This window comes from Procambarus clarkii, chromosome 46 (genome assembly GCF_040958095.1).
Source record: "Procambarus clarkii isolate CNS0578487 chromosome 46, FALCON_Pclarkii_2.0, whole genome shotgun sequence".
NCBI classification, from domain to species: domain Eukaryota; kingdom Metazoa; phylum Arthropoda; class Malacostraca; order Decapoda; family Cambaridae; genus Procambarus; species Procambarus clarkii.
The window spans coordinates 10295554-10322322 of record NC_091195.1 but is presented as its reverse complement, the minus strand read 5'-3'; the positions used below and the strand labels follow the sequence as shown (position 1 = coordinate 10322322).

The window sequence follows — 26769 nt, the reverse complement described above, 5'->3', positions numbered from 1 at the left end:
CTGCTCTAGCTGGGGATGTGAGGTCTGCTGCTCTAGCTGGGAGGTGAGGTCTGCTGCTCTAGCTGGGGATGTGGGGTCTGCTGCTCTAGCTGGGGATGTGAGGTCTGCTGCTCTAACTGGGGATGTGAGGTCAGCTGCTCTAGCTGGGGATGTGAGGTCTGCTGCTCTAGCTGGGGATGTGGGGTCTGGTGCTCTAGCTGGGGATGTGAGGTCTGCTGCTCTAGCTGGGGATGTGAGGTCTGCTGCTCTAGCTGGGGATGTGAGGTCTGCTGCTCTAGCTGGGGATGTGAGGTCAGCTGCTCTAGCTGGGGATGTGAGGTCTGCTGCTCAAGCTGGGGATGTGAGGTCTGCTGCTCCAGCTGGGGATGTGAGGTCTGCTGCTCTAGCTGGGGATGTGAGGTCTGCCGCTCTAGCTGGGGATGTGAGGTCTGCCGCTCTAGCTGGGGATGTGAAGTCTGCTGCTCTAGCTGGGGATGTGTGGTCTGCTGCTGTAGCTGGGGATGTGAGGTCTGCTGCTCTAGCTGGGGATGTGAGGTCTGCTGCTGTAGCTGGGGATGTGAGGTCTGCTGCTGTAGCTGGGGATGTGAGGTCTGCTGCTGTAGCTGGGGATGTGAGGTCTGCCGCTGTAGCTGGGGATGTGAGGTCTGCTGCTCTAGCTGGGGATGTGAGGTCTGGTGCTCTAGCTAGGGATGTGAGGTCTGCTGCTCTAGCTGGGGATGTGAGGTCTGCTGCTGTAGCTGGGGATGTGAGGTCTGCTGCTCTAGCTGAGGATGTGAGGTCTGCTGCTCTAGCTGGGGGATGTGAGGTCTGCTGCTGTAGCTGGGGATGTGAGGTCTGCTGCTCTAGCTGGGGATGTGTGGTCTGCTGCTGTAGCTGGGGATGTGAGGTCTGCTACTCTAGCTGGGGATGTGAGGTCTGCTGCTCTAGCTGGGGATGTCAGGTCTGCTGCTCTAGCTGGGGATGTGAGGTCTGCTGCTGTAGCTGGGGATGTGAGGTCTGCTGCTCTGGCTGGGGATGTGAGGTCTGCTGCTGTAGCTGGGGATGTGAGGTCTGCTGCTCTAGCTGGGGATGTGAGGTCTCCTGCTCTAGCTGGGGATGTGAGGTCTGCTGCTCTAGCTGGGGATGTGAGGTCTTCTGTTCTAGCTGGGGATGTGAGGTCTGCTGCTCTAGCTGGGGATGTGAGGTCTGCTGCTCTAGCTGGGGATGTGAGGTCTGCTGCTCTAGCTGGGGATGTGAGGTCTGCTGCTCTAGCTGGGGATGTGAGGTCTGCTGCTCTAGCTGGGGATGTGAGGTCTGCTGCTCTAGCTGGGGATGTGAGGTCTGCTGCTCTAGCTGGGGATGTGAGGTCTGCTGCTCTAGCTGGGGATGTGAGGTCTGCTGCTCTAGCTGGGATGTGAGGTCTGCTGCTCTAGCTGGGGATGTGGGGTCTGCTGCTCTAGCTGGGGATGTGAGGTCTTCTGCTCTAGCTGGGGATGTGAGGTCTGCTGCTCTAGCTGGGATGTGAGGTCTGCTGCTCTAGCTGGGGATGTGGGGTCTGCTGCTCTAGCTGGGGATGTGAGGTCTGCTGCTCTACCTGGGGATGTGAGGTCTGCTGCTCTAGCTGGGGATGTGAGGTCTGCTGCTCTAGCTGGGGATGTGGGGTCTGCTGCTCTAGCTGGGGATGTGAGGTCTGCTGCTCTAGCTGGGGATGTGAGGTCTGCTGCTCTAGCTGGGGATGTGAGGTCTGCTGCTCTAGCTGGGGATGTGAGGTCAGCTGCTCTAGCTGGGGATGTGAGGTCTGCTGCTCTAGCTGGGGATGTGGGGTCTGCTGCTCTAGCTGGGGATGTGAGGTCTGCTGCTCTAGCTGGGGATGTGAGGTCTGCTGCTCTAGCTGGGGATGTGAGGTCTGCTGCTCTAGCTGGGGATGTGAGGTCTGCTGCTCTATTTGGGGATGTGAGGTCTGCTGCTCTAGCTGGGGATGTGAGGTCTGCTGCTCTAGCTGGGGATATGAGGTCTGCTGCTCTAGCTGGGGATGTGAGGTCTGCTGCTCTAGCTGGGGATGTGAGGTCTGCTGTTCTAGCTGGGGATGTGAGGTCTGCTGCTCTAGCTGGGGATGTGAGGTCTGCTGCTCTAGCTGGGGATGTGAGGTCTGCTGCTCTAGGCAACTGGTGCGCACCTGACAGTTCTGGCTCCTGCAAGGGCGGCTGACATGTGTGCACACCTGACAGTTCTGGCTCCTGCAAGGGCGGCTCACATGTGTGCACACCTGACAGTTCTGGCTCCTGCAAGGGCGGCTCACATGTGTGCACACCTGACAGTTCTGGCTCCTGCAAGGGCGGCTCACATGTGTGCACACCTGACAGTTCTGGCTCCTGCAAGGGCGGCTGACATGTGTGCACACCTGACAGTTCTGGCTCCTGCAAGGGCGGCTCACATGTGTGCACACCTGACAGTTCTGGCTCCTGCAAGGGCGGCTGACATGTGTGCTCACCTGACAGTTCTGGCTCCTGCAAGGGCGTCTCACATGTGTGCACACCTGACAGTTCTGGCTCCTGCAAGGGCGGCTCACATGTGTGCACACCTGACAGTTCTGGCTCCTGCAAGGGCGGCTCACATGTGTGCACACCTGACAGTTCTGGCTCCTGCAAGGGCGGCTGACATATGTGCACACCTGACAGTTCTGGCTCCTGCAAGGGCGGCTCACATGTGTGCACACCTGACAGTTCTGGCTCCTGCAAGGGCGGCTCAAATGTGTGCACACCTGACAGTTCTGGCTCCTGCAAGGGCGGCTGACATGTGTGCACACCTGACAGATCTGGCTCCTGCAAGAGCGGCTGACATGTGTGCACACCTGACAGTTCTGGCTCCTGCAAGGGCGGCTGACATGTGTGCACACCTGACAGTTCTGGCTCCTGCAAGGGCGGCTGACATGTGTGCACACCTGACAGTTCTGGCTCCTGCAAGGGCGGCTCACATGTGTGCACACCTGACAGTTCTGGCTCCTGCAAGGGCGGCTCACATGTGTGCACACCTGACAGTTCTGGCTCCTGCAAGGGCGGCTCACATGTGTGCACACCTGACAGTTCTGGCTCCTGCAAGGGCGGCTCACATGTGTGCACACCTGACAGTTCTGGCTCCTGCAAGGGCGGCTCACATGTGTGCACACCTGACAGTTCTGGCTCCTGCAAGGGCGGCTCACATGTGTGCACACCTGACAGTTCTGGCTCCTGCAAGGGCGGCTCACATGTGTGCACACCTGACAGTTCTGGCTCCTGCAAGGGCGGCTCACATGTGTGCACACCTGACAGTTCTGGCTCCTGCAAGGGCGGCTCACATGTGTGCACACCTGACAGTTCTGGCTCCTGCAAGGGCGGCTGACATGTGTGCACACCTGACAGTTCTGGCTCCTGCAAGGGCGGCTGACATGTGTACACACCTGACAGTTCTGGCTCCTGCAAGGGCGGCTGACATGTGTGCACACCTGACAGTTCTGGCTCCTGCAAGGGCGGCTGACATGTGTGCACACCTGACAGTTCTGGCTCCTGCAAGGGCGGCTCAAATGTGTGCACACCTGACAGTTCTGGCTCCTGCAAGGGCGGCTGACATGTGTGCACACCTGACAGTTCTGGCTCCTGCAAGGGCGGCTCAAATGTGTGCACACCTGACAGTTCTGGCTCCTGCAAGGGCGGCTCACATGTGTGCAAACCTGACAGTTCTGGCTCCTGCAAGGGCGGCTCACATGTGTGCACACCTGACAGTTCTGGCTCCTGCAAGGGCGGCTGACATGTGTGCACACCTGACAGTTCTGGCTCCTGCAAGGGCGGCTGACATGTGTGCACACCTGACAGTTCTGGCTCCTGCAAGGGCGGCTGACATGTGTGCACACCTGACAGTTCTGGCTCCTGCAAGGGCGGCTCACATGTGTGCACACCTGACAGTTCTGGCTCCTGCAAGGGCGGCTCAAATGTGTGCACACCTGACAGTTCTGGCTCTTGCAAGGGCGGCTGACATGTGTGCACACCTGACAGTTCTGGCTCCTGCAAGGGCGGCTCACATGTGTGCACACCTGACAGTTCTGGCTCCTGCAAGGGCGGCTGACATGTGTGCACACCTGACAGTTCTGGCTCCTGCAAGGGCGGCTCACATGTGTGCACACCTGACAGTTCTGGCTCCTGCAAGGGCGGCTCACATGTGTGCAACAAGTGACTGTTGCAAGCACAGGAGTGTGGGAGGCACCCCCCCCCTAGCTGGTCCTGTGTGGGAGCTGAGCGTGGGGGAGGCACCCCCCCCTAGCTGGTCCTGTGTGGGAGCTGAGCGTGGGGGAGGCACCCCCCCCCTAGCTGGTCCTGTGTGGGAGCTGAGCATGGGGGACGCACCCCCCCCCCTAGCTGGTCCTGTGTGGGAGCTGAGCGTGGGGGAGGCACCCCCCCCTCCCCCCAAGCTGGTCCTGTGTGGGAGCTGAGCGTGGGGGAGGCACCACCACCCCCCCCCCCTAGCTGGTCCTGTGTGGGAGCTGAGCGTGGGGGAGGCACCACCCCCCCCTTGCTGGTCCTGTGTGGGAGCTGAGCGTGGGGGAGCAACCCCCCCCCCCCTAGCTGGTCCTGTGTGGGAGCTGAGCATGGGGGAGGCACCTCCCCCCCTAGCTGGTCCTGTGTGGGAGCTGAGCGTGGGGGAGGCACCCCCCCCTAGCTGGTCCTGTGTGGGAGCTGAGCGTGGGGGAGGCACCCCCCCCCTTGCTGGTTCTGTGTGGGAGCTGAGCGTGGGGGAGGCACCACCCCCCCCTAGCTGGTCCTGTGTGGGAGCTGAGCGTGGGGGAGGCACCCCCCACACTAGCTGGTCCTGTGTGGGAGCTGAGCGTGGGGGAGGCACCACCCCCCTAGCTGGTCCTGTGTGGGAGCTGAGCGTGGGGGAGGCACCCCCCACACTAGCTGGTCCTGTGTGGGAGCTGAGCGTGGGGGAGGCACCACCCCCCTAGCTGGTCCTGTGTGGGAGCTGAGCGTGGGGGAGGCACCCCCCCCCCTAGCTGGTCCTGTGTGGGAGCTGAGCGTGGGGGAGGCACCACCCCCCTAGCTGGTCCTGTGTGGCAGCTGAGCGTGGGGGAAGCAACCCCCCCCCTAGCTGGTCCTGTGTGGGAGCTGAGCGTGGGGGAGGCACCACCCCCCTCCCTAGCTGGTCCTGTGTGGGAGCTGAGCGAGGGGGAGGCACCCCCCCCTTGCTGGTCCTGTGTGGGAGCTGAGCGTGGGAGAGGCACCACCACCCCCTAGCTGGTCCTGTGTGGGAGCTGAGCGTGGGGGAGGCACTACCCCCCCCCCTAGCTGGTCCTGTGTGGGAGCTGAGCGTGGGGGAGGCACCCCCCCCTAGCTGTTCCTGTGTGGGAGCTGAGCGTGGGGGAGGCACCCCCCCCTAGCTGGTCCTGTGTGGGAGCTGAGCGTTGGGGAGGCACCAACCCCCCCCCTCCCTAGCTGGTCCTGTGTGAGAGCTGAGCGTGGGGGAGGCACCCCCCCAGCTGGTCCTGTGTGGGAGCTAAGCGTTGGGGAGGCACCCCCTCCCCCCTAGCTCGTCCTGTGTGGGTGCTGAGTGTGGGGGAGGCACCCCCCCCCCTAGCTTGTCCTGTGTGGGACCTGTGTGTGGGGGAGGCACCCCCCCCCCCTAGCTGGTCCTGTGTGGGAGCTGAGCGTGGGGGAGGCACCCCCTTCCCTAGCTGGTCCTGTGTGGGAGCTGAGCGAGGGGGAGGCACCCCCCCCCCCTTGCTGGTCCTGTGTGGGAGCTGAGCGTGGGGGAGGCACCCCCTCCCTAGCTGGTCCTGTGTGGGAGCTGAGCGTGGGGGAGGCACCCCCCCCCCTTGCTGGTCCTGTGTGGGAGCTGAGCGTGGGGGAGGCACCCCCCCCCTAGCTGGTCCTGTGTGGGAGCTGAGCGTGGGAGAGGCACCACCCCCCCCCTAGCTGGTCCTGTGTGGGAGCTGAGCGTGGGGGAGGCACCCCCCCCTAGCTGGTCCTGTGTGGGAGCTGAGCGTGGGGGAGGCACCCACCCCTAGCAGGTCCTGTGTGGGAGCTGAGCGTGGGGGAGGCACCACCCCCCCCTAGCTGGTCCTGTGTGGTAGCTGAGAGTGGGGGAGGCACCTCCCCCCCTAGCTGGTCCTGTGTGGGAGCTGAGTGTGGTGGAGGCACCCCCCCCCCTAGCTGGTCCTGTGTGGGAGCTGAGAGTGGGGGAGGCACCCCCCCCCCCCCTAGCAGGTCCTGTGTGGGAGCTGAGCGTGGGGGAAGCACCCCCCCCCCTAGCAGGTCCTGTGTGGGAGCTGAGCGTGGGGGAGGCACCCCCCCCCCCCTAGCAGGTCCTGTGTGGGAGCTGAGCGTGGGGGAAGCACCCCCCCCCCTAGCTGGTCCTGTGTGGGAGCTGAGCGTGGGGGAGGCACCCCCCCCCTAGCAGGTCCTGTGTGGGAGCTGAGCGTGGGGGAAGCACCCCCCCCCCTAGCTGGTCCTGTGTGGGAGCTGAGCGTGGGGGAAGCACCCCCCCCCCCTAGCTGGTCCTGTGTGGGAGCTGAGCGTGGGGGAGGCACCCCCTCCCTAGCTGGTCCTGTGTGGGAGCTGAGCGCGGGGGAGGCACCCCGCCCCCTAGCTGTACCTGTGTGGGAGCTGAGCGTGGGGGAGGCACCCCCCCCCCTAGCTGTTCCTGTGTGGGAGCTGAGCGTGGGGGAGGCACCCCCTCCCTAGCTGGTCCTGTGTGGGAGCTGAGCGTGGGGGAGGCACCCCCCCCCCTAGCTGGTCCTGTGTGGGAGCTGAGCGTGGGGGAGGCACCAACCCCCCCCCCTAGCTGGTCCTGTGTGAGAGCTGAGCGTGGGGGAGGCACCCCCCCCCCCAGCTGGTCCTGTGTGGGAGCTGAGCGTTGGGGAGGCCCCAACCCCCCCCTCGCTGGTCCTGTGTTGGAGCTGAGCGTGGGGGAGGCACCCCCTCTTAGCTGGTCCTGTGTGGGAGCTGAGCGTGGGGGAGGCACCCCCTCCCCCCTAGCTGGTCCTGTGTGGGTGCTGAGTGTGGGGGAGGCACCCCCCCCCCTAGCTGGTCCTGTGTGGGACCTGAGTGTGGGGGAGGCACCCCCCCCCCTAGCTGGTCCTGTGTTGGAGCTGAGCGTGGGGGAGGCACCCCCCCTTAGCTGGTCCTGCGTGGGAGCTGAGCGTGGGGGAGACACCCCCCCCCCTACTTGGTCCTGTGAGGGAGCTGTGCGTGGGGGAGGCAGCCCCCCCCCCTACCTGGTCCTGTGTGGGAGCTGAGCGTGGGGGTGGCACCCCCCCCCCACTAGCTGGTCCTGTGTGGGAGCTGAGCGTGGGGGAGGCACCACCCCCCCCCCTAGCTGGTCCTGTATGGGTGCTGAGCGTGGGGGAGGCACCACCCCCCGCCCCTAGCTGGTGCTGTGTGGGAGCTAAGCGTGGGGAGGCACCCCCCCTAGCTTGTCTTGTGTGGGAGCTGAGCGTGGGGGAGGCACCCCCCCCCCCTTGCTGGTCCGGTGTGGGAGCTGAGTGTGGGGGAGGCACCACCCCCCCCCCCTAGCTGGTCCTGTGTGGGACCTGAGTGTGGGGAAGGCACCCCCCCCTAGCTGATCCTGTGTGGGAGCTGAGCGTGGGGGAGGCACCACCCCCCTAGCTGGTCCTGTGTGGGAGCTGAGTGTGGGGGAGGCACCCCCCCCCCTAGCTGGTCCTGTGTGGGAGCTGAGCTTGGGGGAGGCCCCATCCCCCCCCCTAGCTGGTCCTGTGTGGGAGCTGAGCGTGGGGGAGGCACACCCTCCCTAGCTGGTCCTGTGTGGGTGCTGAGCGTGGGGTGGCCCCCCCTAGTTGGTCCTGTGTGGGTGCTGAGCGTGGGGGAGGTACCACCCCCCCCCCTAGCTGGTCCTGTGTGGGAGCTGAGCGTGGGGGAGGCCCCCCCCCTTGCTGGTCCTGTATGGGAGCTGAGCGTGGGGGAGGCACCACCCCCCCTAGCTGGTCCTGTGTGGGAGCTGAGTGTGGGGGAGGCACCCCCCCCCCTAGCTGGTCCTGTGTGGGAGCTGAGTGTGGGGGAGGCACCCCCCCCCTAGCTGGTCCTGTGTGGGAGCTGAGCTTGGGGGAGGCCCCATCCCCCCCCCTAGCTGGTCCTGTGTGGGAGCTGAGCGTGGGGGAGGCACCCCCCCCCTAGCTGGTCATGTGTGGGAGCTGAGCGTGGGTGAGGCACACCCCCCCCCCCTAGCTGAAACTGTGTGGGAGCTGAGCGTGGGGGAGGCACCCCCCCCCCTAGCTGGTCCTATGTGGGAGCTGAGCGTGGGGGAGGCACCCCCCCCCCCTAGCTGTTCCTATGTGGGAGCTGAGCGTGGGGGAGGCACCCCCCCCCCCCTAGCTGTTCCTGTGTGGGAGCTGAGCGTGGGGGAGCCCCCCCCCCTAGCTGGTCCTGTGTGGGAGCTGAGCGTGGGGGAGGCACCCCCTCCCCTAGTTGGTCCTGTGTGGGTGCTGAGCGTGGGGGAGGTACCACCCCCCCCCTAGGTGGTCCTGTGTGGGAGCTGAGCGTGGGGGAGGCCCCCCCCTTGCTGGTCCTGTATGGGAGCTGAGCTTGGGAGAGGCCCCCCCCTAGCTGGTCCTGTGTGGGTGCTGAGCGTGGGGGAGGCACCCCCCCCCCTAGCTAGTCCTGTGTGGGAGGTGAGCGTGGGGGAGGCACCCCCTCCCCCCTAGCTGGTCCTGTGTGGGTGCTGAGTGTGGGGGAGGCACCCCCCCCCTAGCTGGTCCTGTGTGGGACCTAAGTGTGGGGGAGGCACCCCCCCCTAGCTGGTCCTATGTTGGAGCTGAGCGTGGGGGAGGCACCCCCCCTTAGCTGGTCCTGTGTGGGAGCTGAGCGTGGGGGAGACACCCCCCCCCTACTTGGTCCTGTGAGGGAGCTGTGCGTGGGGGAGGCACCCCCCCCTACCTGGTCCTGTGTGGGAGCTGAGCGTGGGGGTGGCACCCCCCCCCCCACTAGCTGGTCCTGTGTGGGAGCTGAGCGTGGGGGAGGCACCACACCCCCCCTAGCTGGTCCTGTGTGGGTGCTGAGCGTGGGGGAGGCACCACCCCCCGCCCCTAGCTGGTGCTGTGTGGGAGCTGAGCGTGGGGAGGCACCCCCCCCTAGCTTGTCTTGTGTGGGAGCTGAGCGTGGAGGAGGCACCCCCCCCCCCTTGCTGGTCCTGTGTGGGAGCTGAGCGTGGGGGAGACACCACCCCCCCCCCCCGTAGCTGGTCCGGTGTGGGAGCTGAGCGTGGGGGAGGCCCCCCCCCCTTGCTGGTACTGTGTGGGAGCTCAGCGTGAGGGAGGCACCCCCCCCCCCCAACTGGTCCTGTGTGGGAGCTGAGCGTGCGGGAGGCATCCCCCCCCCCTAGCTGGTCCTGTGTGGGTGCTGAGCGTGGGGTGGCCCCCCCTAGTTGGTCCTGTGTGGGTGCTGAGCGTGGGGGAGGTACCACCCCCCCCTAGCTGGTCCTGTGTGGGAGCTGAGCGTGGGGGAGGCCCCCCCCCTTGCTGGTCCTGTATGGGAGCTGAGCGTGGGGGAGGCACCACCCGCCCTAGCTGGTCCTGTGTGGGAGCTGAGTGTGGGGGAGGCACCCCCCCCCTAGCTGGTCCTGTGTGGGAGCTGAGTGTGGGGGAGGCACCCCCCCCCCCTAGCTGGTCCTGTGTGGGAGCTGAGTGTGGGGGAGGCACCCCCCCCTAGCTGGTCCTGTGTGGGAGCTGAGCTTGGGGGAGGCCACATCCCCCCCCCCCCTAGCTGGTCCTGTGTGGGAGCTGAGCGTGGGGGAGGCACACCCTCCCTAGCTGGTCATGTGTGGGAGCTGAGCGTGGGTGAGGCACCCCCCCCTAGCTGAAACTGTGTGGGAGCTGAGCGTGGGGAGGCACCACCCCTTCCCCCTAGCTGGTCCTATGTGGGAGCTGAGCGTGGGGGAAGCACCCCCCCCCCCTAGCTGGTCCTGTGTGGGAGCTGAGCGTGGGGGAGGCACCACCCCCCCCCCTAGCTGAAACTGTGTGGGAGCTGAGCGTGGGGGAGGCACCACCCCCCCCCTAACTGGTCCTATGTGGGAGCTGAGCGTGGGGGAGGCACCCCCCCCCTAGCTGGTCCTGTGTGGGAGCTGAGCGTGGGGGAGGCACCACCCCCCCCCTAGCTGGTCCTGTGTGGGAGCTGAGCGTGGGGGAGGCACCACCCCCCCTAGCTGGTCCTGTGTGGGAGCTGAGCGTGGGGGAGGCACCACCCCCCCCCTAGCTGAAACTGTGTGGGAGCTGAGCGTGGGGGAGGCACCACCCCCCCCCCCTAGCTGGTCCTATGTGGGAGCTGAGCGCGGGGGAGGCACCCCCCCCCCTAGCTGGTCCAGTGTGGGAGCTGAGCGTGGGGGAGGCACCACCCCCCCCCCCTAGCTGGTTGTGTGTGGGAGCTGAGCGTGGGGGAGGCACCACCCCCCCCCCTAGCTGGTCCTGTGTGGGAGCTGAGCGTGGGGGAGGCACCACCCCCCCTAGCTGGTCCTGTGTGGGTGTTGAGCGTGGGGGAGGCACCACCCCCCCTAGCTGAAACTGTGTGGGAGCTGAGCGTGGGGAAGGCACCACCCCCCCCTAGCTGGTCCTGTGTGGGAGCTGAGCGTGGGGGAGCCCCCCCCCCCTAGCTGGTCCTGTGTGGGAGCTGAGCGTGGGGGAGGCACCCCCCCCCTAGTTGGTCCTGTGTGGGTGCTGAGCGTGGGGGAGGTACCACCCCCCCCCTCTAGGTGGTCCTGTGTGGGAGCTGAGCGTGGGGGAGGCCCCCTTCTTGCTGGTCCTGTATGGGAGCTGAGCTTGGGAGAGGCCCCCCCCTAGCTGGTCCTGTGTGGGTGCTGAGCGTGGGGGAGGCACCCCCCCCCCTAGCTGGTCCTGTGTGGGAGCTGAGCGTGGGGGAGGCCCCCCCTAGCTGGTCCTGTGTGGGAGCTGAGCGTGGGGGAGGCACCACCCCCCCTCCCTAGCTGGTCCTGTGTGGGAGCTGAGCGAGGGGGAGGCACCCCCCCCATTGCTGGTCCTGTGTGGTAGCTGAGCGTGGGAGAGGCACCACCCCCCCCCCCCTTGCTGGTCCTTTGTTGGAGCTGAGCGTGGGGGAGGCACTACCCCCCCTAGCTGGTCCTGTGTGGGAGCTGAGCGTGGGGGAGGCACCCCCCCCCCCCTAGCTGTTCCTGTGTGGGAGCTGAGCGTGGGGGAGGCACCCCCCCCTAGCTGGTCCTGTGTGGGAGCAGAGCGTGGGCGAGGCACCAACCCCCCCCCCCCTCCCTAGCTGGTCCTGTGTGAGAGCTGAGCGTGGGGGAGGCACCCCCCCCCAGCTGGTCCTGTGTGGGAGCTGAGCGTTGGGGAGGCACCCCCTCCCCCCTAGCTGGTCCTGTGTGGGTGCTGAGTGTGGGGGAGGCACCCCCCCCCTAGCTAGTCCTGTGTGGGACCTGTGTGTGGGGGAGGCACCCCCCCCCCTAGCTGATCCTGTGTGGGAGCTGAGCGTGGGAGAGGCACCACCCCCCCTAGCTGGTCCTGTGTGGGAGCTGAGCGTGGGGGAGGGACCCCCCCCCTCCCTAGCTGGTCCTGTGTGGGAGCTGAGCGAGGGGGAGGCACCCCCCCCCTTGCTGGTCCTGTGTGGGAGCTGGGCGTGGGAGAGGCACCACCCCCCCCCCTAGCTGGTCCTGTGTGGGAGCTGAGCGTGGGGGAGGCACCACCCCCCCCCTAGCTGGTCCTGTGTGGTAGCTGAGAGTGGGGGAGGCACCTCCCCCCCTAGCTGGTCCTGTGTGGGAGCTGAGCGTGGTGGAGGCACCCCCCCCCCCTAGCTGGTCCTGTGTGGGAGCTGAGAGTGGGGGAGGCACCCCCCCCCCTAGCTGGTCCTGTGTGGGAGCTGAGAGTGGGGGAGGCACCCCCCCCCTAGCTGGTCCTGTGTGGGAGCTGAGCGTGGTGGAGGCACCCCCCCCCTAGCTGGTCCTGTGTGGGAGCTGAGAGTGGGGGAGGCACTACCCCCCCTAGCTGGTCCTGTGTGGGAGCTGAGCGTGGGGGAGGCACCCCCCCCCCCTAGCTGGTCCTGTGTGGGAGCTGAGAGTGGGGGAGGCACTACCCCCCCTAGCTGGTCCTGTGTGGGAGCTGAGCGTGGGGGAGGCACCCCCCCCCCTAGCTGGTCCTGTGCGGGAGCTGAGCGTGGGGGAGGCACCCCCCCCCCCCCTAGCTGGTCCTGTGTGGGAGCTGAGCGCGGGGGAGGCACCCCCCCCCCCCCTAGCTGTTCCTGTGTGGGAGCTGAGCGTGGGGGAGGCACCCCCCCCTAGCTTTTCCTGTGTGGGAGCTGAGCGTGGGGGAGGCTCCCCCCCCCTAGCTGGTCCTGTGTGGGAGCTGAGCGTGGGGGAGGCACCAACCCCCCCCCCCCTAGCTGGTCCTGTGTGAGAGCTGAGCGTGGGGGAGGCACCCTAAACCCCCAGCTGGTCCTGTGTGGGAGCTGAGCGTTGGGGAGGCCCCAACCCCCCCCTAGCTGGTCCTGTGTTGGAGCTGAGCGTGGGGGAGGCACCCCCCCTTAGCTGGTCCTGTGTGGGAGCTGAGCGTGGGGGTGGCACCCCCTCCCCCCTAGCTGGTCCTGTGTGGGTGCTGAGTGTGGGGAAGGCACCCCCCCCCCCTAGCTGGTCCTGTGTGGGACCTGAGTGTGGGGGAGGCACCCCCCCCCCTAGCTGGTCCTGTGTTGGAGCTGAGCGTGGGGGAGGCACCCCCCCTTAGCTGGTCCTGTGTGGGAGCTGAGCGTGGGGGAGACACCCCCCCCCCCTACTTGGTCCTGTGAGGGAGCTAGCTGTGCGTGGGGGAGGCACCCCCCCCCCCTACCTGGTCCTGTGTGGGAGCTGAGCGTGGGGGTGGCACCCCCCCCCACCACTAGCTGGTCCTGTGTGGGAGCTGAGCGTGGGGGAGGCACCACCCCCCCCCCTAGCTGGTCCTGTGTGGGTGCTGAGCGTGGGGGAGGCACCACCCCCCGCCCCTAGCTGGTGCTGTGTGGGAGCTGAGCGTGGGGAGGCACCCCCCCTAGCTTGTCTTGTGTGGGAGCTGAGAGTGGGGGAGGCACCCCCCCCCCCCTTGCTGGTCCTGTGTGGGAGCTGAGCGTGGGGGAGACACCACCCCCCCCCCCTAGCTGGTCCGGTGTGGGAGCTGAGCGTGGGGGAGGCACCCCCTCCCCCCTAGCTGGTCCTGTGTGGGTGCTGAGTGTGGGGGAGGCACCCCCCCCCTAGCTGGTCCTGTGTGGGACCTGAGTGTGGGGAAGGCACCCCCCCCCTAGCTGATCCTGTGTGGGAGCTGAGCGTGGGGGAGGCACCACCCCCCCCCCTTGCTGGTACTGTGTGGGAGCTCAGCGTGAGGGAGGCACCCCCCCCCAACTGGTCCTGTGTGGGAGCTGAGCGTGGGGGAGGCACCCCCTCCCCCCTAGCTGGTCCTGTGTGGGTGCTGAGTGTGGGGGAGGCACCCCCCCCCCCCCTAGCTAGTCCTGTGTGGGACCTGTGTGTGGGGGAGGCACCCCCCCCCCTAGCTGATCCTGTGTGGGAGCTGAGCGTGGGGGAGGCACCACCCCCCCTAGCTGGTCCTGTGTGGGAGCTGAGCGTGGGGGAGGGACCCCCCCCCCCTCCCTAGCTGGTCCTGTGTGGGAGCTGAGCGAGGGGGAGGCACCCCCCCCCCCTTGCTGGTCCTGTGTGGGAGCTGAGCGTTGGGGAGGCCCCAACCCCCCCCCTAGCTGGTCCTGTGTTGGAGCTGAGCGTGGGGGAGGCACCCCCCCTTAGCTGGTCCTGTGTGGGAGCTGAGCGTGGGGGAGGAACCCCCCTCCCCCCTAGCTGGTCCTGTGTGGGTGCTGCGTGTGGGGAAGGCACCCCCCCCCCTAGCTGGTCCTGTGTGGGACCTGAGTGTGGGGGAGGCACCTCCCCCCCTAGCTGGTCCTGTGTGGGAGCTGAGCGTGGTGGAGGCACCCCCCCCCTAGCTGGTCCTGTGTGGGAGCTGAGAGTGGGGGAGGCACCCCCCCCCCTAGCTGGTCCTGTGTGGGAGCTGAGAGTGGGGGAGGCACCCCCCCCCTAGCTGGTCCTGTGTGGGAGCTGAGCGTGGTGGAGGCACCCCCCCCCTCTAGCTGGTCCTGTGTGGGAGCTGAGAGTGGGGGAGGCACTACCCCCCCTAGCTGGTCCTGTGTGGGAGCTGAGCGTGGGGGAGGCACCCCCCCCCCTAGCTGGTCCTGTGCGGGAGCTGAGCGTGGGGGAGGCACCCCCCCCCCCTAGCTGGTCCTGTGTGGGAGCTGAGCGTGGGGGAAGCACCCCCCCCTAGCTGGTCCTGTGTGCGAGCTGAGCGTGGGGGAGGCACCCCCTCCCTAGCTGGTCCTGTGTAGGAGCTGAGCGTGGGGGAGGCACCCCCCCCTAGCTGGTCCTGTGTGGGAGCTGAGCGCGGGGGAGGCACCCCCCCCCCCCCTAGCTGTTCCTGTGTGGGAGCTGAGCGTGGGGGAGGCACCCCCCCCTAGCTTTTCCTGTGTGGGAGCTGAGCGTGGGGGAGGCACCAACCCCCCCCCCCTAGCTGGTCCTGTGTGAGAGCTGAGCGTGGGGGAGGCACCCTAAACCCCCAGCTGGTCCTGTGTGGGAGCTGAGCGTTGGGGAGGCCCCAACCCCCCCCCTAGCTGGTCCTGTGTTGGAGCTGAGCGTGGGGGAGGCACCCCCCCTTAGCTGGTCCTGTGTGGGAGCTGAGCGTGGGGGAGGAACCCCCCTCCCCCCTAGCTGGTCCTGTGTGGGTGCTGCGTGTGGGGAAGGCACCCCCCCCCTAGCTGGTCCTGTGTGGGACCTGAGTGTGGGGGAGGCACCCCCCCCCCTAGCTGGTCCTGTGTTGGAGCTGAGCGTGGGGGAGGCACCCCCCCCCCTACCTGGTCCTGTGTGGGAGCTGAGCGTGGGGGTGGCACCCCCCCCCACTAGCTGGTCCTGTGTGGGAGCTGAGCGTGGGGGAGGAACCACCCCCCCCCCCCCTAGCTGGTCCTGTGTGGGTGCTGAGCGTGGGGGAGGCACCACCCCCCGCCCCTAGCTGGTGCTGTGTGGGAGCTGAGCGTGGGGAGGCACCCCCCCTAGCTTGTCTTGTGTGGGAGCTGAGCGTGGGGGAGGCACCCCCCCCCCTTGCTGGTCCTGTGTGGGAGCTGAGCGTGGGGGAGACACCACCCCCCCCCCCTAGCTGGTCCGGTGTGGGAGCTGAGCGTGGGGGAGGCACCCCCTCCCCCCTAGCTGGTCCTGTGTGGGTGCTGAGTGTGGGGGAGGCACCCCCCCCCCTAGCTGGTCCTGTGTGGGACCTGAGTGTGGGGAAGGCACCCCCCCCCTAGCTGATCCTGTGTGGGAGCTGAGCGTGGGGGAGGCACCACCCCCCCCCCCTTGCTGGTACTGTGTGGGAGCTCAGCGTGAGGGAGGCACCCCCCCCCCAACTGGTCCTGTGTGGGAGCTGAGCGTGGGGTGGCCCCCCCTAGTTGGTCCTGTGTGGGTGCTGAGCGTGGGGGAGGTACCACCCCCCCCCTAGCTGGTCCTGTGTGGGAGCTGAGCGTGGGGGAGGCCCCCCCCTTGCTGGTCCTGTATGGGAGCTGAGCGTGGGGGAGGCACCACCCCCCCTAGCTGGTCCTGTGTGGGAGCTGAGTGTGGGGGAGGCACCCCCCCCCTAGCTGGTCCTGTGTGGGAGCTGAGTGTGGGGGAGGCACCCCCCCCCCTAGCTGGTCCTGTGTGGGAGCTGAGTTTGGGGAGGCCCCATCCCCCCCCCCTAGCTGGTCCTGTGTGGGAGCTGAGCGTGGGGGAGGCACACCCTCCCCCCTAGCTGGTCATGTGTGGGAGCTGAGCGTGGGGGAGGCACCACCCCCCCTAGCTGAAACTGTGTGGGAGCTGAGCGTGGGGAAGGCACCCCCCCCTAGCTGGTCCTGTGTGGGAGCTGAGCGTGGGTGAGGCACACCCTCCCTAGCTGGTCATGTGTGGGAGCTGAGCGTGGGTGAGGCACACCCCCCCCCCCTAGCTGAAACTGTGTGGGAGCTGAGCGTGGGGAGGCACCACCCCTTCCCCCTAGCTGGTCCTATGTGGGAGCTGAGCGTGGGGGAAGCACCCCCCCCCCCTAGCTGGTCCTGTGTGGGAGCTGAGCGTGGGGGAGGCACCACCCCCCCCCTAGCTGAAACTGTGTGGGAGCGGAGCGTGGGGGAGGCACCACCCCCCCCCCTAGCTGGTCCTATGTGGGAGCTGAGCGTGGGGGAGGCACCCCCCCCCCCCTAGCTGGTCCTGTGTGGGAGCGGAGCGTGGGGGAGGCACCACCCCCCCTAGCTAAAACTGTGTGGGAGCTGAGCGTGGGGAAGGCACCCCCCCCTAGCTGGTCCTGTGTGGGAGCTGAGCGTGGGGGAGGCACCACCCCCCCCTAGCTGGTCCTGTGTGGGAGCTGAGCGTAGGGAAGGCACCACCCACCCAGAGCTGGTCCTGTGTGGGAGCTGAGCGTGGGGGAGCCCCCCCCCTAGCTGGTCCTGTGTGGGAGCTGAGCGTGGGGGAGGCACCACCCCCCTAGCTGGTCCTGTGTGGGAGCTGAGCGTGGGGGAGGCACCCCCTCCCCTAGTTGGTCCTGTGTGGGTGCTGAGCGTGGGGGAGGTACCACCCCCCCCCTAGGTGGTCCTGTGTGGGAGCTGAGCGTGGGGGAGGCCCCCCCTTGCTGGTCCTGTATGGGAGCTGAGCTTGGGAGAGGCCCCCCCCTAGCTGGTCCTGTGTGGGTGCTGTGCGTGGGGGAGGCACCCCCCCCCTAGCTGGTCCTGTGTGGGAGCTGAGCGTGGGGGAGGCCCCCCCCTAGCTCGTCCTGTGTGGGAGCTGAGCGTGGGGGAGGCACCCCCACTAGCTGGTCCTGTGTGGGAGCTGAGCTTGTGGGAGGCCCCATCCACCCCCCCTAGCTGGTCCTGTGTGGGAGCTGAGCTTGGGGAGGCCCCATCCCCCCCCCCTAGCTGGTCATGTGTGGGAGCTGAGCGTGGGGGAGACACCACCCCCCCCTAGCTGGTCCTGTGTGGGAGCTGAGCGTGGGGGAGACACCACCCCCCCACTAGCTGGTTATGTGTGGGAGCTGAGCGTGGGGGAGGCACCACCCCCCCCCCTAGCTGGTCCTGTGTGGGAGCTGAGCGTGGCGGAGGCCCCCCCCCCTAGCTGGTCCTGTGTGGGAGCTGAGCGTGAGGGAGGCACCACCCCCACCCCCGTAGCTGGTCCTGTGTGGGAGCTGAGCGTGGGGGAGGCACCACCCCCCCCCCCTAGCTGGTCCTGTGTGGGAGCTGAGCGTGGGGGAGCAACCCCCCCCCCCTAGCTGGTAATATGTGGGAGCTGAGCGTGGGGGAGGCACCACCCCCCCCCCTAGCTGGTCCTGTGTGGGAGCTGAGCGTGGGGGAGCAATCCCCCCCCCCTAGCTGGTCCTGTGTGGGAGCTGAGCGTGGGGGAGGCACCACCCCCCCCTAGCTGGTCCTGTGTGGGAGCTGAGCGTGGGGGAGCAATCCCCCCCCCCCTAGCTGGTCCTGTGTTGGAGCTGAGCGTGGGGGAGGCACCACCACCCCCCCTAGCTGGTCCTGTGTGGGAGCTGAGCGTGGGGGAGGTACCCCCCTTAGCTGGTGCTGTGTGGGAGCAGAGCGAGGGGGAGGTACCCCCCCTAGCTGGTCCTGTGTGGGAGCTGAGCGTGGGGGAGGCACCCCCCCCTAGCTGGTCCTGTGTGGGAGCGGAGCGTGGGGGAGACACCACCCCCCCCCCCCTAGCTGGTCCTGTGTGGGAGCTGAGCGTGGGGGAGGCACCCCCCCCCCTAGCTGGTCCTGTGTGGGAGCTGAGCGTGGGGGAGGCACCCCCCCCCCTAGCTGATCCTGTGTGGGTGCTGAGCGTGGGGGAGGCACCCCCCCCCTAGCTGGTCCTGTGTGGGAGCTGAGCGTGGGGGAGACACCACCCCCCCCCCCTAGCTGGTCCTGTGTGGGAGCTGAGCGTGGGGGAGGCACCCCCCCCTAGCTGGTCCTGTGTGGGAGCTGAGCGTGGGGGAGGCACCCCCCCCCCTAGCTGGTCCTGTGTGGGAGCTGAGCGTGGGGGAGGCACCCCCCCCCCTAGCTGATCCTGTGTGGGTGCTGAGCGTGGGGGAGGCACCCCCCCCTAGCTGATCCTGTGTGGGAGCTGAGCGTGGGGGAGGCACCACCCCCCCTAGCTGGTCCTGTGTGGGAGCTGAGCGTGGGGGAGGCACCACCCCCCCCTAGCTGGTCCTGTGTGGGAGCTGAGCGTGGGGGAGGCACCCCCCCCGTAGCTGGTCCTGTGTTGGAGCTGAGCGTGGGGGAGGAACCCTCCCCCCTAGCTGGTCCTGTGTGGGACATGAGCGTGGGGGAGGCCCCCCCCTAGCTGATCCTGTGTGGGAGCTGAGCGTGGGGGAGGCACCACCCCCGCCCCTAGCTGGTCCTGTGTGGGAGCTGAGCGTGGGGGAGGCTCCCCCCCCTACTTGGTCCTGTGAGGGAGCTGAGCGTGGGGGAGGCACCCCCCCACTAGCTGGTCCTGTGTGGGAGCTAAGCGTGGGGGAGGCACCACCCCCCTAGCTGGTCCTGTGTGGGAGCTGAGCGTGGGGGAGGCACCCCCCCCCACCCTAGCTGGTCCTGTGTGAGAGCTGAGCGTGGGGAAGGCACCCCCCCCCCTAGCTGGTCCTGTGTGGGTGCTGAGTGTGGGGGAGGCACCCCCCCCCTAGCTAGTCCTGTGTGGGACCTGTGTGTGGGGGAGGCACCCCCCCCCCTAGCTGATCCTGTGTGGGAGCTGAGCGTGGGGGAGGCACCACCCCCCCTAGCTGGTCCTGTGTGGGAGCTGAGCGTGGGGGAGGGACCCCCCCCCCTCCCTAGCTGGTCCTGTGTGGGAGCTGAGCGAGGGGGAGGCACCCCCCCCCCCTTGCTGGTCCTGTGTGGGAGCTGGGCGTGGGAGAGGCACCACCCCCCCCCCCCTAGCTGGTCCTGTGTGGGAGCTGAGCGTGGGGGAGGCACCACCCCCCCCCTAGCTGGTCCTGTGTGGTAGCTGAGAGTGGGGGAGGCACCTCCCCCCCTAGCTGGTCCTGTGTGGGAGCTGAGCGTGGTGGAGGCACCACCCCCTAGCTGGTCCTGTGTGGGAGCTGAGAGTGGGGGAGGCACCCCCCCCCCCTAGCTGGTCCTGTGTGGGAGCTGAGAGTGGGGGAGGCACCCCCCCCCCTAGCTGGTCCTGTGTGGGAGCTGAGCGTGGTGGAGGCACCCCCCCCCCTAGCTGGTCCTGTGTGGGAGCTGAGAGTGGGGGAGGCACTACCCCCCCTAGCTGGTCCTGTGTGGGAGCTGAGCGTGGGGGAGGCACCCCCCCCCCCTAGCTGGTCCTGTGCGGGAGCTGAGCGTGGGGGAGGCACCCCCCCCCCCTAGCTGGTCCTGTGTGGGAGCTGAGCGTGGGGGAAGCACCCCCCCCCCTAGCTGGTCCTGTGTGGGAGCTGAGCGTGGGGGAGGCACCCCCTCCCTAGCTGGTCCTGTGTGGGAGCTGAGCGTGGGGGAGGCACCCCCCCCTAGCTGGTCCTGTGTGGGAGCTGAGCGCGGGGGAGGCACCCCCCCCCCTAGCTGTTACTGTGTGGGAGCTGAGCGTGGGGGAGGCACCCCCCCCCTAGCTTTTCCTGTGTGGGAGCTGAGCGTGGGGGAGGCACCCCCCCCCCCTAGCTGGTCCTGTGTGGGAGCTGAGCGTGGGGGAGGCACCAACCCCCCCCCTAGCTGGTCCTGTGTGAGAGCTGAGCGTGGGGGAGGCACCCTAAACCCCCAGCTGGTCCTGTGTGGGAGCTGAGCGTTGGGGAGGCCCCAACCCCCCCCTAGCTGGTCCTGTGTTGGAGCTGAGCGTGGGGGAGGCACCCCCCCTTAGCTGGTCCTGTGTGGGAGCTGAGCGTGGGGGAGGCACCCCCTCCCCCCTAGCTGGTCCTGTGTGGGTGCTGAGTGTGGGGAAGGCACCCCCCCCCCTAGCTGGTCCTGTGTGGGACCTGAGTGTGGGGGAGGCACCCCCCCCCCTAGCTGGTCCTGTGTTGGAGCTGAGCGTGGGGGAGGCACCCCCCCTTAGCTGGTCCTGTGTGGGAGCTGAGCGTGGGGGAGACACCCCCCCCCCCTACTTGGTCCTGTGAGGGAGCTAGCTGTGCGTGGGGGAGGCACCCCCCCCCCTACCTGGTCCTGTGTGGGAGCTGAGCGTGGGGGTGGCACCCCCCCCCCCCCACTAGCTGGTCCTGTGTGGGAGCTGAGCGTGGGGGAGGCACCACCCCCCCCCTAGCTGGTCCTGTGTGGGTGCTGAGCGTGGGGGAGGCACCACCCCCCGCCCCTAGCTGGTGCTGTGTGGGAGCTGAGCGTGGGGAGGCACCCCCCCTAGCTTGTCTTGTGTGGGAGCTGAGCGTGGGGGAGGCACCCCCCCCCCTTGCTGGTCCTGTGTGTGAGCTGAGCGTGGGGGAGACACCACCCCCCCCCTAGCTGGTCCGGTGTGGGAGCTGAGTGTGGGGGAGGCACCCCCTCCCCCCTAGCTAGTCCTGTGTGGGTGCTGAGTGTGGGGGAGGCACCCCCCCCCTAGCTGGTCCTGTGTGGGACCTGAGTGTGGGGAAGGCACCCCCCCCCCCTAGCTGATCCTGTGTGGGAGCTGAGCGTGGGGGAGGCACCACCCCCCCCTTGCTGGTACTGTGTGGGAGCTCAGCGTGAGGGAGGCACCCCCCCCCCCAACTGGTCCTGTGTGGGAGCTGAGCGTGCGGGAGGCATCCCCCCCCCCTAGCTGGTCCTGTGTGGGTGCTGAGCGTGGGGTGGCCCCCCCTAGTTGGTCCTGTGTGGGTGCTGAGCGTGGGGGAGGTACCACCCCCCCCCTAGCTGGTCCTGTGTGGGAGCTGAGCGTGGGGGAGGCCCCCCCCTTGCTGGTCCTGTATGGGAGCTGAGCGTGGGGGAGGCACCACCCCCCCTAGCTGGTCCTGTGTGGGAGCTGAGTGTGGGGGAGGCACCCCCCCCAAGCTGGTCCTGTGTGGGAGCTGAGTGTGGGGGAGGCACCCCCCCCCCTAGCTGGTCCTGTGTGGGAGCTGAGCTTGGGGGAGGCCCCATCCCCCCCCCTAGCTGGTCCTGTGTGGGAGCTGAGCGTGGGGGAGGCACACCCTCCCCCCTAGCTGGTCATGTGTGGGAGCTGAGCGTGGGGGAGGCACCACCCCCCCTAGCTGAAACTGTGTGGGAGCTGAGCGTGGGGAAGGCACCCCCCCCTAGCTGGTCCTGTGTGGGAGCTGAGCGTGGGTGAGGCACACCCTCCCTAGCTGGTCATGTGTGGGAGCTGAGCGTGGGTGAGGCACACCCCCCCCCCCCTAGCTGAAACTGTGTGGGAGCTGAGCGTGGGGAGGCACCACCCCTTCCCCCTAGCTGGTCCTATGTGGGAGCTGAGCGTGGGGGAAGCACCCCCCCCCCTAGCTGGTCCTGTGTGGGAGCTGAGCGTGGGGGAGGCACCACCCCCCCCCTAGCTGAAACTGTGTGGGAGCTGAGCGTGGGGGAGGCACCCCCCCCCCCCTAGCTGGTCCTATGTGGGAGCTGAGCGTGGGGGAGGCACCCCCCCCCCTAGCTGGTCCTGTGTGGGAGCTGAGCGTGGGGGAGGCACCACCCCCCCCCCTAGCTGAAACTGTGTGGGAGCTGAGCGTGGGGAAGGCACCCCCCCCTAGCTGGTCCTGTGTGGGAGCTGAGCGTGGGGGAGGCACCACCCCCCCCCCAGCTGGTCCTGTGTGGGAGCTGAGCGTAGGGAAGGCACCACCCACCCAGAGCTGGTCCTGTGTGGGAGCTGAGCGTGGGGGAGCCCCCCCCCCTAGCTGGTCCTGTGTGGGAGCTGAGCGTCGGGGAGGCACCCCCCCTAGCTGGTCCTGTGTGGGAGCTGAGCTTGTGGGAGGCCCCATCCACCCCCCCTAGCTGGTCCTGTGTGGGAGCTGAGCTTGGGGAGGCCCCATCCCCCCCCCCCTAGCTGGTCATGTGTGGGAGCTGAGCGTGGGGGAGACACCACCCCCCCCTAGCTGGTCCTGTGTGGGAGCTGAGCGTGGGGGAGACACCACCCCCCCATTAGCTGGTTATGTGTGGGAGCTGAGCGTGGGGGAGGCACCACCCCCCCCCCTAGCTGGTCCTGTGTGGGAGCTGAGCGTGGGGGAGGCCCCCCCCCCTAGCTGGTCCTGTGTGGGAGCTGAGCGTGAGGGAGGCACCACCCCCACCCCCGTAGCTGGTCCTGTGTGGGAGCTGAGCGTGGGGGAGGCACCACCCCCCCCTAGCTGGTCCTGTGTGGGAGCTGAGCGTGGGGGAGCAATCCCCCCCCCCTAGCTGGTCCTGTGTTGGAGCTGAGCGTGGGGGAGGCACCACCCCCCCCCTAGCTGGTCCTGTGTGGGAGCTGAGCGTGGGGGAGGCACCCCCCCCCCCTTAGCTGGTCCTGTGTGGGAGCTGAGCGTGGGGGAGCAACCCCCCCCCCCCTAGCAGGTCCTGTGTGGGAGCTGAGCGTGGGGGAGGCACCACCCCCCCCTAGCTGGTCCTGTGTGGGAGCTGAGCGTGAGGGAGGCACACCCTCCCCCCCCCCCAGCTGGTCCTGTGTGGGAGCTGAGCGTGGAGGAGGCACCCCCCCCCCCTCTAGCTGGTACTGTGTGGGTGCTGAGCGTGGGGGAGGCACCATCCCCCCCTAGTTGGTCCTGTGTGGGAGCTGAGCGTGGGGTAGGCACACCCCCCCTAGCTGGTCCTGTGTGGGAGCTGAGCGAGGAGGAGGTACCCCCCCTAGTTGGTCCTGTGTGGGAGCTGAGCGTGGGGGAGGTACCACCCCCCCTAGCTGGTCCTGTGTGGGAGCTGAGCGTGGGGGAGGTACCCCCCCTAGCTGGTCCTGTGTGGGAGCGGAGCGTGGGGGAGGCACCCCCCCCCTAGCTGGTCCTGTGTGGGAGCTGAGCGTGGGGGAGGTACCCCCCTTAGCTGGTGCTGTGTGGGAGCAGAGCGTGGGGGAGGTACCCCCCCTAGCTGGTCCTGTGTGGGAGCTGAGCGTGGGGGAGGCACCCCCCCCTAGCTGGTCCTGTGTGGGAGCGGAGCGTGGGGGAGACACCACCTTCCCCCTAGCTGGTCCTGTGTGGGAGCTGAGCGTGGGGGAGGCACCCCCCCCCCCTAGCTGGTCCTGTGTGGGAGCTGAGCGTGGGGGAGGCACCCCCCCCTAGCTGATCCTGTGTGGGTGCTGAGCGTGGGGGAGGCACCCCCCCCCCCTAGCTGGTCCTGTGTGGGAGCTGAGCGTGGGGGAGACACCACCCCCCCCCTAGCTGGTCCTGTGTGGGAGCTGAGCGTGGGGGAGGCACCCCCCCCTAGCTGGTCCTGTGTGGGAGCTGAGCGTGGGGGAGGCACCCCCCCCCCTAGCTGGTCCTGTGTGGGAGCTGAGCGTGGGGGAGGCACCCCCCCCCCTAGCTGATCCTGTGTGGGTGCTGAGCGTGGGGGAGGCACCCCCCCCTAGCTGATCCTGTGTGGGAGCTGAGCGTGGGGGAGGCACCACCCCCCCCTAGCTGGTCCTGTGTGGGAGCTGAGCGTGGGGGAGGCACCACCCCCGCCCCTAGCTGGTCCTGTGTGGGAGCTGAGCGTGGGGGAGGCACCACCCCCCCTAGCTGGTCCTGTGTGGGAGCTGAGCGTGGGGGAGGCACCCCCCCCCCCTAGCTGGTCCTGTGTTGGAGCTGAGCGTGGGGGAGGAATCCTCCCCCCTAGCTGGTCCTGTGTGGGACATGAGCGTGGGGGAGGCCCCCCCCCTAGCTGATCCTGTGTGGGAGCTAAGCGTGGGGGAGGCACCACCCCCCTAGCTGGTGCTGTGTGGGAGCTGAGCGTGGGGGAGGCACCCCCCCCCCCCACTAGCTGGTCCTGTGTGGGAGCTGAGCGTGGGGGAGGCACCACCCCCCCCCTAGGTGGTCCTGTGTGGGAGCTGAGCGTGGGGGAGGCACCACCCCCAGCTGGTCCTGTGTGGGAGCTGAGCGTGGGGGAGGCACCCCCCCCCCTAGCTGGTCCTGTGTGGGAGATGAGCGTGGGGGAGGCACCACCCCCCTAGCTTGTCCTGTGTGGGAGCTGAGCGTGGGGGAGGCACCACCCCTTCTAGCTGGTCCTGTGTGGGAGCTGAGCGTGGGGGAGGCACCCCCCCCCCCGTAGCTGGTCCTGTGTGAGAGCTGAGCGTGGGGGAGGCACCACCCCTTCTAGCTGGTCCTGTGTGGGAGCTGAGCGTGGGGGAGGCACCAACCCCCCCCCCCCTAGCTGGTCCTCTGTGGGAGCTGAGCGTGGGGGAGGCACCACCCCGCCCCTAGCTGGTCCTGTGTGGGAGCTGAGCGTGGGGGAGGCACACCCCCCCCTAGCTGGTCCTGTGTGGGAGCTGAGCGTGGGGGAGGCACACCCCCCCCCTAGCTGATCCTGTGTGGGAGCTGAGCGTGGGGGAGGCACCACCCCCCCTTGCTGGTCCTGTGTGGGATCTGAGCGTGGGTGAGGTACCCCCCCCCCTAGCTGGTCCTGTGTGGGAGCTGAGCGTGGGGGAAGCACCACCCCCCCCCTAGCTGGTCCTGTGTGGGAGCTGAGCGTGGGGGAGGCTCCCCCCCCCCCAACTTGGTCCTGTGAAGGAGCTGAGCGTGGGGGAGGCACCACCCCCCCCCCTAGCAGGTCCTGTGTGGGAGCTAAGCGTGGGGGAGGCACCACCCCCCTAGCTAGTGCTGTGTGGGAGCTGAGCGTGGGGGAGGCACCCCGCCCCCACCCTAGCTGGTCCTGTGTGGGAGCTGAGCGTGGGGGAGGCACCCCCCCCCCTAGCTTGTGCTGTGTGGGATCTGAGCGTGGGGGAGGCACCCCGCCCCCCCCCCTAGCTGGTCCTGTGTGGGAGCTGAGCGTGGGGGAGGCACCCCCCCCTAGCTGATCCTGTGTGGGAGCTGAGCGTGGGGGAGGCACCACCCTCCCCCCCCCTAGCTGGTCCTGTGTGGGAGCTGAGCGTGAGGGAGGCACCCCCCCCCCCCTAGCTGGTCCTGTGTGGGAGCTGAGCGTGGGGGAGGCTCCCCCCCCCTACTTGGTCCTGTGAGGGAGCTGAGCGTGGGGGAGGCACCCCCCCCCCCCACTAGCTGGTGCTGTGTGGGAGCTGAGCGTGGGGGAGGCACCCCGCCCCCACCCTAGCTGGTCCTGTGTGGGAGCTGAGCGTGGGTGAGGCACCCCCCCCCCCTAGCTTGTGCTGTGTGGGAGCTGAGCGTGGGGGAGGCACCCCCCCCCCCCCCACCCTAGCTGGTCCTGTGTGGGAGCTGAGCGTGGGGAAGGCACCCTCCCCACACCCTAGCTGGTCTTGTGCGGGAGCTGAGGGTGGGGGAGGCACCACCCCCCCCCCCTAGGTGGTCCTGTGTGGGAGCTGAGCTTGGGGGAGGCACCACCCCCACCAGCTGGTCCTGTGTGGGAGCTGAGCGTGGGGGAGGCACCACCCCCCCTAGCTGGTCCTGTGTGGGAGCTGAGCGTGGGGGAGGCATAACCCTCCCCCCTAGCTGGTCCTGTGTGGGAGCTGAGCATGGGGGAGGCACCCCCCCCCCCTAGCTGGTCCTGTGTGGGAGCTGAGCGTGGGGGAGGCACCACCCCCCCCCCTAGCTTATCCTGTGTGCGAGCTGAGCGTGGGGGAGGCACCACCCCCCCTAGCTGGTCCTATGTGGGAGCTGAGCGTGGGGGAGGCACCACCCCCCCCTAGCTGGTCCTGTGTGGGAGCTGAGCGTGGGGGAGGCACCACCCCTTCTAGCTGGTCCTGTGTGGGAGCTGAGCGTGGGGGAGGCACACCCCCCCCCCTAGCTGGTCCTGTGTGGGAGCTGAGCGTGGGGGAGGCACCAGCCCCCCCCCCTAGCTGGTCCTGTGTGGGAGCTGAGCGTGGGGGAGGCACCCCCCCCCGTAGCTGGTCCTGTGTGGGAGCTGAGCGTGGGGGAGGCACCCCCCCCCCTAGTTGGTCCTGTGTGGGAGCAAAGCGCGGGGGAGGCACCCCCCCCTAGTTGGCCCTGTGTGAGAGCTGAGCGTGGGGGAGGCACCCCCCCCCTAGTTGGTCCTGTGTGGGTGCTGAGCGTGGGGGAGGCACCCCCCCCCTAGCTGGTCCTGTGTGGGAGCTGAGCGTGGGGGAGGCACCCCCCCCCCTAGTTGGTCCTGTGTGAGAGCTGAGCGTGGGGGAGGCACCCCCCCCTAGTTGGTCCTGTGTGGGTGCTGAGCGTGGGGGAGGCACCCCCCCCCCCCCCGTAGCTGGTCCTGTCTGAGAGCTGAGCGTGGGGGAGGCACCCCCCCCCCCCGTAGCTGGTCCTGTGTGGGAACTGAGCGTGGGGGAGGCACCCCCCCCTAGCTGGTCCTGTGTGGGAGCTGAGCGTGGGGGAGGCACCACCCCCCCCCTAGCTGGTCCTGTGTGGGAGCTGAGCGTGGGGGAGGCACACCCCCCCATAGCTGGTCCTGTGTGGGAGCTGAGCGTGGGGGAGGCACACCCCCCCCCTAGCTGATCCTGTGTGGGAGCTGAGCGTGGGGGAGGCACCACCCCCCCCTTGCTGGTCCTGTGTGGGATCTGAGCGTGGGTGAGGTACCCCCCTCCCCTAGCTGGTCCTGTGTGGGAGCTGAGCGTGGGGGAAGCACCACCCCCCCCCCCTAGCTGGTCCTGTGTGGGAGCTGAGCGTGGGGGAGGCACCCCCCCCCCTAGCTGATCCTGTGTGGGTGCTGAGCGTGGGGGAGGCACCCCCCCCTAGCTGATCCTGTGTGGGAGCTGAGCGTGGGGGAGGCACCACCCCCCCCTAGCTGGTCCTGTGTGGGAGCTGAGCGTGGGGGAGGCACCACCCCCGTAGCTGGT

General features: G+C 68.6%; 1 protein-coding gene across 2 annotated transcripts in view; it reads left to right on the top strand.

Moving 5' to 3' along the window:
• Positions 1-26769, top strand: part of LOC123770443 (uncharacterized) — a 254733-nt gene that overhangs the window by 162560 nt on the left and 65404 nt on the right. The window lies entirely within an intron of this gene.